This window comes from Eptesicus fuscus, chromosome 14, assembly GCF_027574615.1.
Source record: "Eptesicus fuscus isolate TK198812 chromosome 14, DD_ASM_mEF_20220401, whole genome shotgun sequence".
NCBI classification, from domain to species: Eukaryota; Metazoa; Chordata; class Mammalia; order Chiroptera; family Vespertilionidae; genus Eptesicus; species Eptesicus fuscus.
Genome location: NC_072486.1, coordinates 48,175,655 through 48,187,755, shown reverse-complemented (window position 1 = coordinate 48,187,755; position 12,101 = coordinate 48,175,655). Strand labels below are relative to the sequence as shown.

Below are 12,101 nucleotides of genomic sequence, written 5' to 3'. Positions count from 1 at the left end.
GGCTTCTTTGCCCCAGGAACAATGCTAAAGGGTAAATACACAAAGTGAGGAAGGACCTAGGTCCCTGTCCTGGGATTGCTCACAGGACGCAGGCCCGTACAGAGATTCCCAAGCAAAGGTCTTAAAAGAAGGAAGAGAAAATAAATTGCCCTAACAATATGGAAGAAGAGTGGATATTTAGATTAAAATTATAGAGAATGAGAAGGCAGGGAGAAATGGAGGGGGGAGGGGGGAAAGGAGGCAGAGGAAGGAAGGGGGAAGGGAGGGAGGGAGGGAGAGAAGGAGGGAGGGAGGGAGGGAGGGAGGGAGGAAGGAAGGAAGGAAGGAAGGAAGGAAGGAAGGAAGGAAGGAAGGAAGGAAGGAAGGAGAGGATGAATTGCTCTGACAAAATTGGAGAAGAATGGATATTTAAATTTTCTTTTTGTGTTTATTGTCCAGGGAGACAGGGTGAAGAGTAGATAGAGAATTGTGTAAAGAGACCAGGAATAAGGCATGAGAGAGTGGGGAGAAACACAAAGGCATTAGGAATAATAAAACTTAACATCTGTCTGAGTTCGTGAAGCAGCGTGGATAGTCATACTGAGTAATGTGATGAATCTTTACACCTGCAGCTTTCCAGAAGAGACCCCACACCTACACACCCTCTAAAGGGTTCAGTTCAGAATTTATTTAGCCAAGGAAACAGAAACTAACAGAATCGGGGCAGGGGCTGATGCTGCCTAGCTCAGCTCAGCTTGCCTTGGCTCCCAAAGACCTTCACGAGGTCACACTGGGGGATGCCCTCTGTGGGAGGCAGGGGTTCTCTGCATCTGAGAAGTGCCATCCTCGTCATACCAGGGCCCTTCCCTCATTGGGGCAGCAGTATAGCTTTAGGAATTTACAGTCCACAGACTTCCAAGTTTGGTGAATCTGCTGGCTGATTAGAAAAAATACAGAACCAGCAAGACAACAGATGCAACCAGAAGGGGAAACTAGTCCATCGGGACCTCTCCACAAAATCTTGTTGCCCACTCCCCACATCAGAAAGTCTCCCTCCTCCTAGTCCAATGATCTCAAACCCTTGTCCTAGAAATATCTGATGCAATATTTTTCTCATTTTGTAGTTTTCATTATGCATTCTGGTCTTTAAAAGAAGGAATCTGAGAAAAACGTCCGATGGGATTCTTTGTATGAAATGGTGAATGGGTGTAGCAGGAAGTGTGCAGACTTTGGAGTTAGCATTCACAGAATGAATCCCAATTCTTGGGTAAATTGCTTCATCTCTTTGAATCCAAATTTTCTAATCTATAAAATGGTAATTTTGGGGGGTTGTTATGATGATAGGATATAGATGTTCATTAAGTATTTATTTCAGTGAAGTAATTGTAATTCATTTTTCCCGGGATGCTCGTTGTAAATCTAATCTGAGCCAGATCTGACTGAAAAGGAGACAAAGGATATTCTAGCCCCAGAATAAATAAATAAATAAATAGGAATCCTCTCTTTTCATAAATTATGCATTGTAATTACTTAAAAGGGAGTTTTACTTTCCAAAGTTAAAAGTAATTGAGTCAAACTATTTTCTGACTTGCACATTAGTTGGATTGTATTTCAGAATTGTCTCATGGCAAAAAAGAAAATTGACAATTCTATATTTGAGTAATTTTATACTTTTCTACAGAATTACTTGAACTTGCTTTATATCCCCAATTTTTGTAAACCTTTGTCTGGGTTGGAAAGAAGGTAAACCAGGCATAGAAAGAACAGTGCTTCTACTTGTACAAGTTATGGGCCATTGAGTCAGCTCTGACTCCTGGTGACCCCATAAATGAGTGTCATCCATAGTGTCCAGTCCTCAACAGCCCTGCTCAGCTCCTGCTGACTCAACCTATGGCTTATTTTGTACAGTCAGTCCATCTCATATTTTGTCTTCCTCTTCTCCTGCTGCCTTCTCTTTTTCCAAGTATTCTTGTCTTTTCCAAAGTACCCTGACTTCTCATGATGTGTGGAATTAGGACAGCTTCGGTTTTGTCATTTTTGTCCCCAGTAATGTTTCAGGAGAGCTCTATAGACTTCTCTAGATCCCTTTTCTGACCAAGACAATAATCATGACCATGTTTCTATCATCAGGCCATCACTTCCTGAGCACTACTGTGTCAGGGGCAATGGGGTGGATTCTGGAATTTCTAAGATGAAGACAAGACCACCCAATACCCTCACCTAGTAATGGAGACAGTCACATTAGTAGCAGTATGGATACATAACTTCTATTGGGAGTTTTCTAACTGCCAGACACATCAGGAAGGTGTGACTACGTCACACACCGATACAGTGAGGGATATGGAAGAGTGTGTACCATTGTATCTCTAGGGCATAATAGCACATGACAAGTGGCAGCTGCTGAGTCGGCATTTTTTGAATGAAGGAAGTGAATGAATGCGGTGCTAGTCTAAATGGAGGACCATGGAAGATCTAGCTGCAGAAGATCACCACAATTGTGGGGCTGGTGATCAAAATGATGACAAAGAATAGAGTGAAAGTGGAAGGAGAGGACATGCTTGGGCAAGTCAGGATTTCCCAGGAAAGCAGTTTGGGCGATAAGAGGATTGAGGAAGCATCATTTGGCCATGCAAGTGGGACTTCGGTTGTTTGAAAAGGCTATCAAGAACATCAAGGAGCTGGTTGCCTGGTCACCCGCATCACTGTTGAGGCCCCTAGTGCCAACGGCAAGGGTCAGAGTGGTCAGGAAGTCTGTGAGCCAAGTGTTATAGTCCTCAGGGTCACAGTATGATAGCAAAAGAATGGGGAGAGGGTGTGTCACAGGAGGGCACATTGCTGAATGGGGCTCTGGTGCCATAGAATAGAAGAAGTGCTAACAGGTGAAGATGATGTCCACTGCCCACCTAGCCCCAGGTACAGACGGCCCCTGGGGAAAGGGGTTGCAATGCCAACTGTTAGGTAGCCTGCAATCAGAGGAAGGAAGTGTTCCAAAGTGTTTGATGATAGCAACCATGGCGTTTTCATTTTTATTCAATAATTTAGGAGACTTTAAAGGACACAGCAGAAATTTTTGAAGGGAATGTTCACTGACTAGCAGATATTGAGGAAAAGCATCCAGAAATGTAATGCGTTAGCACAAGCATCCTCGTTGACCAAGTTTGAGCTTTTCCCAATATCAGGATGACTCAGAGAAAACATTTGCACTTAGCAGGCATATCTCCCCCAAAAAAATGTGGAGGCAGCAGTCTAATATCCTGCTAATCTGAAGAAAGGGTATTAAGGAACAACTTTCATTTTCCAAGATGCAGCCTTCTGTAATACACATGCTTGAGAAAGAGAAGAAAACATTCTGCAATATATAGAAACTGATGAATCAGAAGAAACAAACTAGAGGCAATTTATCTTACATTATTTCAGAATTAGGACAGCTTTTTATATTAAAAGAGCTTCACGTATGTAGGCATGAGGAATGCCTAATTCCACTCCACTGGCCTGTTGTGCCTTTGGGATATTAGGATGATTTATCTTTTTTATATGTACTGAGTTTTTATTAATACAAATCAGGTGTTAGCACCTACATTTTTTCTTTCACTTATCCAATCCAACTTACATTATCAATATAGGGTTTTTTTCTCATCAACTGTCCAACTTTCTACTTAGCACCCCCACAATAGAAATTTTACTTATTGTAATGTTTCTACTACTTTGCAAGTCTAACTATGACTTCAATTTATATTAAAGATTTGGGAATCTAAAGAATGATTCTGACTTGGTCATTATAATACATAAGGAAAAAAATTACCTCTTCAAGAAAAAAATTTTAAAACCAGAATAGCAACACTATTATAAATTTTTAAATGTTTAATAAATTTCTCCAGCTTTTGATTTAAACCTTTTCAGTTTCAATTATAGAAAAAAAAGTTTAGAGATATAAATTCAAAATGAAATTTGTGCTATGTTACAGCTATTTACTATATTAGTTTTTATTAAGTGTTAAAAGATATACAAACAATTGGTAAATAATAAAATCACATTGAATTTACCCAAATTTCTTTGTCAATCTTACTGAAAGAACAGTTATTTGAGTATATGGTGTAGGTATCCTAGAGTTAGAAGGAGACTTTCCTCTAATAGGAAAAATTGCCCAAGCTACTTTAGATGCTACTGATACACCCATGTCTGCTGATTTGGAAATTTCTAGAAACAATTGGGAACTCTTTTTATGCTGGCCAGACAGAGTCACCTCTCTCTACAGAGCTGTGGTCCTGCTCTTCTTTCTCCATATCCCAAGGGTACCTTTAGAAGTCTACCCTGCTACTGAAATCCTGCCCATGCAAAATATTTTTTTTATTGCACCTTGATTTATAAAACATATATAAGGCAGAAGTAGCTCTGGCAGGTGTGTCTCAGTTCATTGGGGCATTGCCCTGTGCACTGGAGATCATGGGTTCAATTCCAGGTCAGGGCACATACCTAGGCTGTGGATTCAATCACCAGCAGGGGCTTGTACAAGAGGTAACCGATGAATGTCTCTCTCTCACATCAATGTGTTTTTGTGTGTGTGTTGTTGTTTTTTCTCTCTCTCGCTCCCTTCTTCCCACTCTCTTTAAAAAAAAAAAAAGACAGAAGTCTTCCCTTTTCCTAAAAACAACAAAATTTCTACAAGGCAATTAATTCAGTGCATTGCCTAGAAAATAATGGGCATCCTCATTAAAGAGCATCTTCACATGGTGTTTGAAGACTGTATATGTTTTATGTCATTACTATAGAGAAATGCTAAACTTTCATAGTTTTTTTTTCTGATTTTCTCTGATTCTAATGTTTTATGCATTATTTATTGTGTGGAGAAGGCCACAGAATCTTCCTCTTCAAAAAGATGGCATGATAAAACGTCAAAAAGACCAACCACTAGAATCAGCCTGTCTCTGACCAGCTGGAAAACAGCAGGTATTCTACAGGGAGAAGAGATGAAAGGAGCTTGAATTCATAATTCCAGTCTGAGACAAGGACAGGAGAAAGTATATTGGTATTACTCAGTAATAAACATGTGGATTAATGGAAACAGTAGAAATATGTATGTGGAGTTATAATCAGGTTAGGGACCCTACAGCTGTCATTCTAGAAGCTAACAGCATCTCTGCAGGCTTGGTGTTTTTATAAAAACAAGTACTTCAGGAAGAGCCAGTCAGTGCCATCGTTAGTCAGTGGATGTTACTAATGCTGGAGAATTGATTCAACTAAGGATGACACTTGGGACCAATTAATTCAAAGCTGGTTCTAAAAAACAGAAGAAGAGATACAATAAATCAGAGAACGGCGCTTCATTTAAATATACTGAGTAAGTGACTGGGAAAATCACTTGAAATATCTCAAAACAGAACTATCTCAAAGGGCCATCCAAAGACAGCCACAGTACAACAATGCTAGGCTTTTACAAGATATCAGACAAACACCTACATTAAAGCCATGTGACAAAGCATTGGCCAACTGATGTCAACTGGAAACCTTTAAAAAATACATATTTTACAAATGAATTCAGGGAGTTACCTTTTTAGACAGGCATTTTGCTCAAGTTACAGGATAGTTGTTTTTATCCTCACCTGAGGATATGGTTTTTTTTTTTTAATTAAATCTTTATTGTTGAAAGTACTATGCATATGTCCCTTTTTTTCCCCCATTGACCCATTCTGGTCCACCTCTGTTCCCAGCCCCAGGCCTTCACTACCCTATTGTCTGTGTCCATGGGTTATACATATATGCATACACATTGATCTCTTTTGTTGATCTCTTCTCATCCACCCTCCCACCTCTGCCTTCCCTCTGAAATTCCACAGTCTGTTCTAAGCTTCTGTGTCTCTGGATCTATTTTGTTCATCAGTTTATTTTGTTCATTAGATTCCACATATCAGTGAGATCACGGGATACTTGTCTTTCCCTGACTAGCTTATTTTGCTTAGCATAATACTCTCCAGGTCCTCCATGCTGTCTCAAATGGTAAGAGATCCTTCTTTTTTACTGCTGCATAGTATTCCATGGTGTAAATGTACCACAGCTTTTTTATCCACTCATTACTGATGAGCATTTGGGCTGTTTCCAGATCTTAGCTATTGTAAATTGTGCTGCTATGAACATAGGGGTGCATACATTCTTTCTGATTGGTATTTCCAGTCTCTTAGGATATATTCCTAAAAGTGGGATCATTGGGTCAAATGGCAGTTCCATATTTAATTTTTTGAGAAAATTCCACACTGTTTTTCATAATGGCTGCACTAGTCTGCATTCCCACCAGCAGTGTGCTAGGGTTCCCTTTCCTCCACATCTTCGCCAGCACTTGTCATTTGTTGATTTGTTGATGGTAGCCATTCTGATAGGTATGAGGTGATACCTCATTGTCATTTTAATTTGCATCTCTCTGATGATCAGTGACTTTAAGCATGTTTTCATATGTCTCTTGGCCATCTGTATGTCCACTTTGGAGAAGTGTCTATTTAGGTCCTTTGCCAATTTTTAAATTAGATTGTTTTCCTTTCGTTAAATTGTATGAGTTCGTTAGATACTTTGGATATTAACCCTTTATCAGATGTATCATTGCCTAATATGTTCTCCCATGTATTGGGCTCCCTTTTCATTTTATTGATGGTTTCGTTTGCTGTGCATAAGCTTTTTTATTTTATGTAGTCCCATTTGTTTACTTTCTCCTTAGTTTCCTTTGCCCTAGGAGATGTATCATAAACATATTGCTATGAGAGATGTCTGAGATTTTGCACCCTCTGGTTTCTTCTAGGATTTTTATGGTTTCACATCTTACATTTAAGTCTTTTATCCATTTTGAGTTTAGTCTTGTGTATGGTTTACTTGGTAATCTAGTTTCTTTCTTTCCTTTTTTTTTTTTTTTAATGTATCTGCCTAATTATCCCAACATCATTTGTTGAAGAGACTGTCTTGACTCCATTTTATGTTCTTGCCTCCTTTGTCAAATATTAATTGAGTGTAATTGCTTGGGTCAATTTCTGGGGTCTCCATTCTGTTCCATTGATCTATATGCCTGTTCTTATACCAGAACCAGGCAGTTTTTATTACAGTGGCTTTGTAGTATAACTTGATATCTGGTATTGTGATTCCTCCAACTTTGTTCTTCTTTCTCAAGAATGGGTGGCTATTTGGGGTCTTTTTTTATTCCATATAAATTTTTGGAGTACTTGTTCTAGATCTGTGTAATATGTCATTAGTATTTAATAGGAATTGCATTGAATTTGTAGATTGCTTTGGGTAGTATGGGCATTTTATTGATGTTAATTCTACCAGTCCATAAACATGATATATTCTTTCATTTGTTTATATCTTCCTCTGTCTCTTTTTACAACATCCTGTAGTTTTCTGAGTACAAGTCCTTTGCCTCATTGGTTAAGTTTATTCCTAAGATCTTAAAAATTTTTTGTTACAATGGTGAATGGGATTGATTGTTTAGTTTCTCTTTCTGAAAATTCTGAGAAAGAGCAAAGAAGAGAGAGAGAAAAACATTGATGTGAGAGAGAAAAATTATTTGGTTGCCTACTATACGTTCCCTGACCAGGATCAAACCCACAACCTAGGTATGTGCCCTGACTGGAAATTGAACCCACAACCTTTGAGTGTACAGATGATGCTCTAACTAACTGAGCTACCTGGCCAGGGCACACATAATGTTTAATAGCAATGACAATAGGAACTCTGAGGAGATGAGAAATATAAAGGCTTACATAAGATCTGATATAGGACTCAGGTCATAGGAATATATTCTTCTTGAATAGGAAAGGAAGACTTGATTCTGACTCTATAGTATTCATGTTTTACTTTTCAAGAAGTTGTCTAGTTTAGGTACTTCTTCATTTACCAAGGAACTATGTTGTAAGTGGTTATTCAGAACCTGGAGTTATTATTATTTGCCTGTAGACATAACATTGTAAATAGTGCTCATATTCCATGGCTGGCCATAGGAAATTGCTTTTTTAAAAAAATTTTATTGATTTTTAGAGAGAGAGTGAGAGAGAGGGAAAGAGAGAGAAACATCTATATGAGAGCAAAACATTGATCGCTGCCTCCTGTACACCCCCTACTAGGAATGGAGCCCACAACCCAGGCATGTGTCCTGATCAGCAATCAAACTAGCAACCTTTGGTGCACAGGACAATGCCCAGCCAACAGAGCCACACTGGCCAGGGCTTGCTTGCTTATAAAGTGTAGCTGAAAAGTAGAGCTGCAGGTGTCAGCTTGGGGTCTGGGTTCCAGATTCTGGAGTCCATTCAAAGTACAATAGAAATGTTGGAGAACAAAGAACTTCACCCCAGATTTCTGAATGCCGAGCTTGTCCTTGACAGACTTCTCAATAAGGACATTTTTGTTTGCCTTTAGGAGATTCAAAGCACAGTGCTGCCTGTCTTTTCTTTGGGACAACAGCTTAATGGTTTAGTAAAGGAGGGTTGGACATTCACAAGAGCATGTTCCAGTCTAAAGGCTCCCTGAGGCTCCCAGCCACTTTGCTTTGCTCTAAAACTATAGTTCCAGGAATTACAGGATTCCACTAATTCATCATCATAATAAAGAGCTGATATGCTAATGCTTGGGATGCCATAACCACCCATCGCAGGGGGCTGGCGGGGCGTTGCTCCAGAGACAGGGGCAGAAGCAGGGAGGCGCCTGAAGGAGGCAGGACCATCCTGTGCCTGGGAGGGCAGGGTGAGAGTCTATAGCGCCCCCCTCACCAATCCTTCGCCACCCACTGCTCGCATTCAGAGCACCCTGCCGCCCACCTGCCAGGGGAAGGAGCACAGAGCAGCAGGCGGGAGGCTTCCAGCTCTCCTCTGGCGCCGTGAAGGGGCAGAGCCGCCACGTTGCTCTGGAGACAGGGTGGAAGCGGGGAGGTGCCCAAGAAGGAGGGACCAGCCCAAGGTGACTCAAGGGACTGAGGGCGGGGCTTGAAGCGGCCAGGGAAGGCCAGAGGGGTAGGGCGCTGGAGCTCTGCAAGGAGAGGTTCAGGTGTCCAGGCAGGGCAGTGGGTGGGTGGGCAGGGCCGCGCGATTTCACAAGCTGGGCTCCTAGTTTGAATATAATATCACAACCTATATATTTTTTGACTGTTACAATATTCTAATACAGAGCTGGTATTGGAACCAGAGTAAGGCCATTACATCACAACTCATCCCTTCAAAATTCCAGTGGCCTGATGGAGAAGATCCTTTGGTTAGTTCTTTAAGCATACAAATTAACTAAAAATATGATAAGGTCATGAGAGATTTAGCAATCAGAAATATTCTTATTGAGGAATAAGTGAAGCTGCCGTGACAGGTAAAACCCCAGGTTTCAGTGACTGTGGCAGTCTAACAGCACGCTCTGATCAGGAAGTCCTTCCACACAGTGATTTGAGATCAAGGCTCCTTTTGTGCTGTGGGTCCACCTTCTCCTATAGCCTGGAATTTCTAAGTCCAGTTGGCCGATAGAGAAGGGGAGGGTGGAGAGCCTTCTCTTTGTTTTCATTCCATTGGTGGTAACTAGTCATATGGTTCCACCTAGGTGCCTGGGGACTGGGTCAGGCAGCTCTTGGATGCATGGCCGCTTTTATGGGTGACTCTGGGAAGGAGAAAAGAAACTTCTCATGAAAACTTAGCAATCTCTGCCACAGGTACCATGGCAACTAAAAGGAGTAAGCTTTAACTTCACCTGAAGACTTAGAGGTAGGCTTCCAGAAGATGCAGCATGTCAGTTGCCTTGAAGGCAAATAAATGAGAGAAAGGCATTTTTCCAGAGAGTAAACAGCTTAGGCAAAAAGCAAGGAGGGGGGAGATTATGGAGCATTTGAGGAATTGAAAAGAATTGAAAAGCTAAAGCCCAGGGACCAGTTAAAGGACATGTTTCATTAAAGCAATGACCCAACCACATAGCTGAGTTAAGAGTTTAACAGAAGGAAGCTAACTGGACTTCAGACCTCTTAGGAAATCATGTGTTTTACTTGTCTTTGCCCATAGTGTTAAAATGATCAGATTTGGTTTTCTGCATCTCTGAATTTGATGCCTCTGATGAGGACTGATGAGAATGCCAAATGACTTTTTCTGAAGAGTGGTTGATATTTAGTATTCTGCAGGGTCTTTCTAGGGAAGTGCAACCAGAGCCAGTGAATAATAAAACAGTGTATATCTGTCAAGTGTAATTATAACACTGAATTATGCTCATCTTGCTTCTCAGTTCCTGTAGACATCAGTTTAAACATCCGAACATGCTGGCACTTCGGACCTGAGAGGATTTTTACTATGAAATATAGCATGCCCTTCTTTTTAGCCATTTTTAATAGGAAAAAAATTCACATCCTGTTAAAAAATATTCTATGATGAAGTTTGACCACTCTTGCTTTTTGTAATCTTCTCAGGTACCTTAAAACCAGGAAAGAAGTAAGGAAGGTTTTGATTCCCTTTCATTCTCTGTATTTAAATGAAATTCCCCATTTTTGCATTTTTATTAACCCCTCTGATTAAACACTTGTTAAAATTATAGAACACAGTTGCTTAAAATGTCACCAACCTTCACAAAAGAAGTGAACATTATCGAATGGTAACTTTTTCTAAAATTATACAAATATTGCTTATTTTGAATGATTTAAAAATCCAATGAAGCAAAAAGAATAAACTGAAGAAATCAGCTATAATCTCATATTCTAATATGTTTGATATATTCTTTTATATACTTTAACCAACATTTTCCTATGCACTTCTATATAATTTTTTACCAACATGAGATCATATGCTACATACTGTTTCTAACCTACTTGTTTCATGTAACAGTATTTTAGAAACACATTTCCATGTCAAATTTATAAAAACTGCACAACAGTGATTTTTGTTTTCAACTTAGGGCAGAGAATAATAAGTCAGAATCTCCAGGAGAGCGTCGTAGTTTGGAAAATCATAATTTCATATTTATAAAACACAACAAAAAAAGCTATTGTTTTTATTATACAACCTACAATTTTATTGGCTGGGAAGATGTTTATCAGATGTCTTCAGGGATTGTTTTATTCCCCATCAGCCTGCTACATCTGGGTATATCAGCATCTGGAGATGATAATTAGATTGTTATGTCACATATGGGAACATGGTTTAGAAGAGATTGGGAAACACACTATCTTGACTGACAAGTGTTCCATTTAACCAATGAGCCCTTACTGTTGGGCTTACCTGTTAAAGGATACTTTTTCATTCTAAGCTACTGGCTTCCTGTCACTCATTCTCAGACCATCATTCCACACATGCTTTAAGGCTTGCTCACATCCCACAGCTTCATGCAGCCAGGCAGGTGCACGTGATGAAAATGGAAGACCTGTGGGTAGGCCACACCAGGATGTGCCCAGGAGTCAGTTCCTGATGGATGACCCTGTTCCCACAGTCATTCTATTCATTCACCTTGTTGAGGGTATGTCAAACCGACCAGACGCAGAGGTTGGCAAGTAGCTCAACCTACTCTCAAAGGAGGTATTCTAGAGAGAAACCATGTCCCATTAGTTCAGCAAATTGTGAAAAAAAGTAAATATGGTTGTTTGAACTTTGTACAAACTGGCCCTAAAAAGAAAGTTCTAAGGTGTTTCATGTATGCATTCTCTAGGGAGGCAAGATATTTATTTGTGCCATGTAATCAGAAAAGTTATGTTTTTAATTATTATCATAAGAAATAAGGGGAAAGGAAAAGTACTCTATGATGAATCATTATTATTATTTAACATTCTCCATTTCCAGAGTAATGCTTTGTTCAAATGGAAATTGGTTGGCATAGCCATAAGGGACACTGTGAAGTAATTTTTCTGTTGTTTGTTTGTTTTTTTTTTCAGAGGAGGCAATATATGAGTTCAGAGCCTATTAACTCTTCTGCAGTGTTAATTGAGCATTTATCCTAGGACATTTCAACAATGGGATTCTGAGATCCCATGTTTTTCAGATTCAACCTAAAACCCATCATTTCTAACATTGCTACTAAATAGAAGATAATGAACAAAGTTAAGTAATCACAGTCAGAGAAAACTAATATCATTTAGATCAGTTATGCATCTCTTGCAGAGATTCCAAGGAAAAGGGAACTTGAATAGAAGTCTTTCTCACTCT

The 12,101-nt window shown here is 39.7% G+C and overlaps 1 protein-coding gene across 1 annotated transcript in view; it reads left to right on the top strand.

The window, feature by feature from the left end:
* CNTNAP2 (contactin associated protein 2) overlaps positions 1-12,101 on the top strand; it is a 1,332,959-nt gene that overhangs the window by 1,127,109 nt on the left and 193,749 nt on the right. The window lies entirely within an intron of this gene.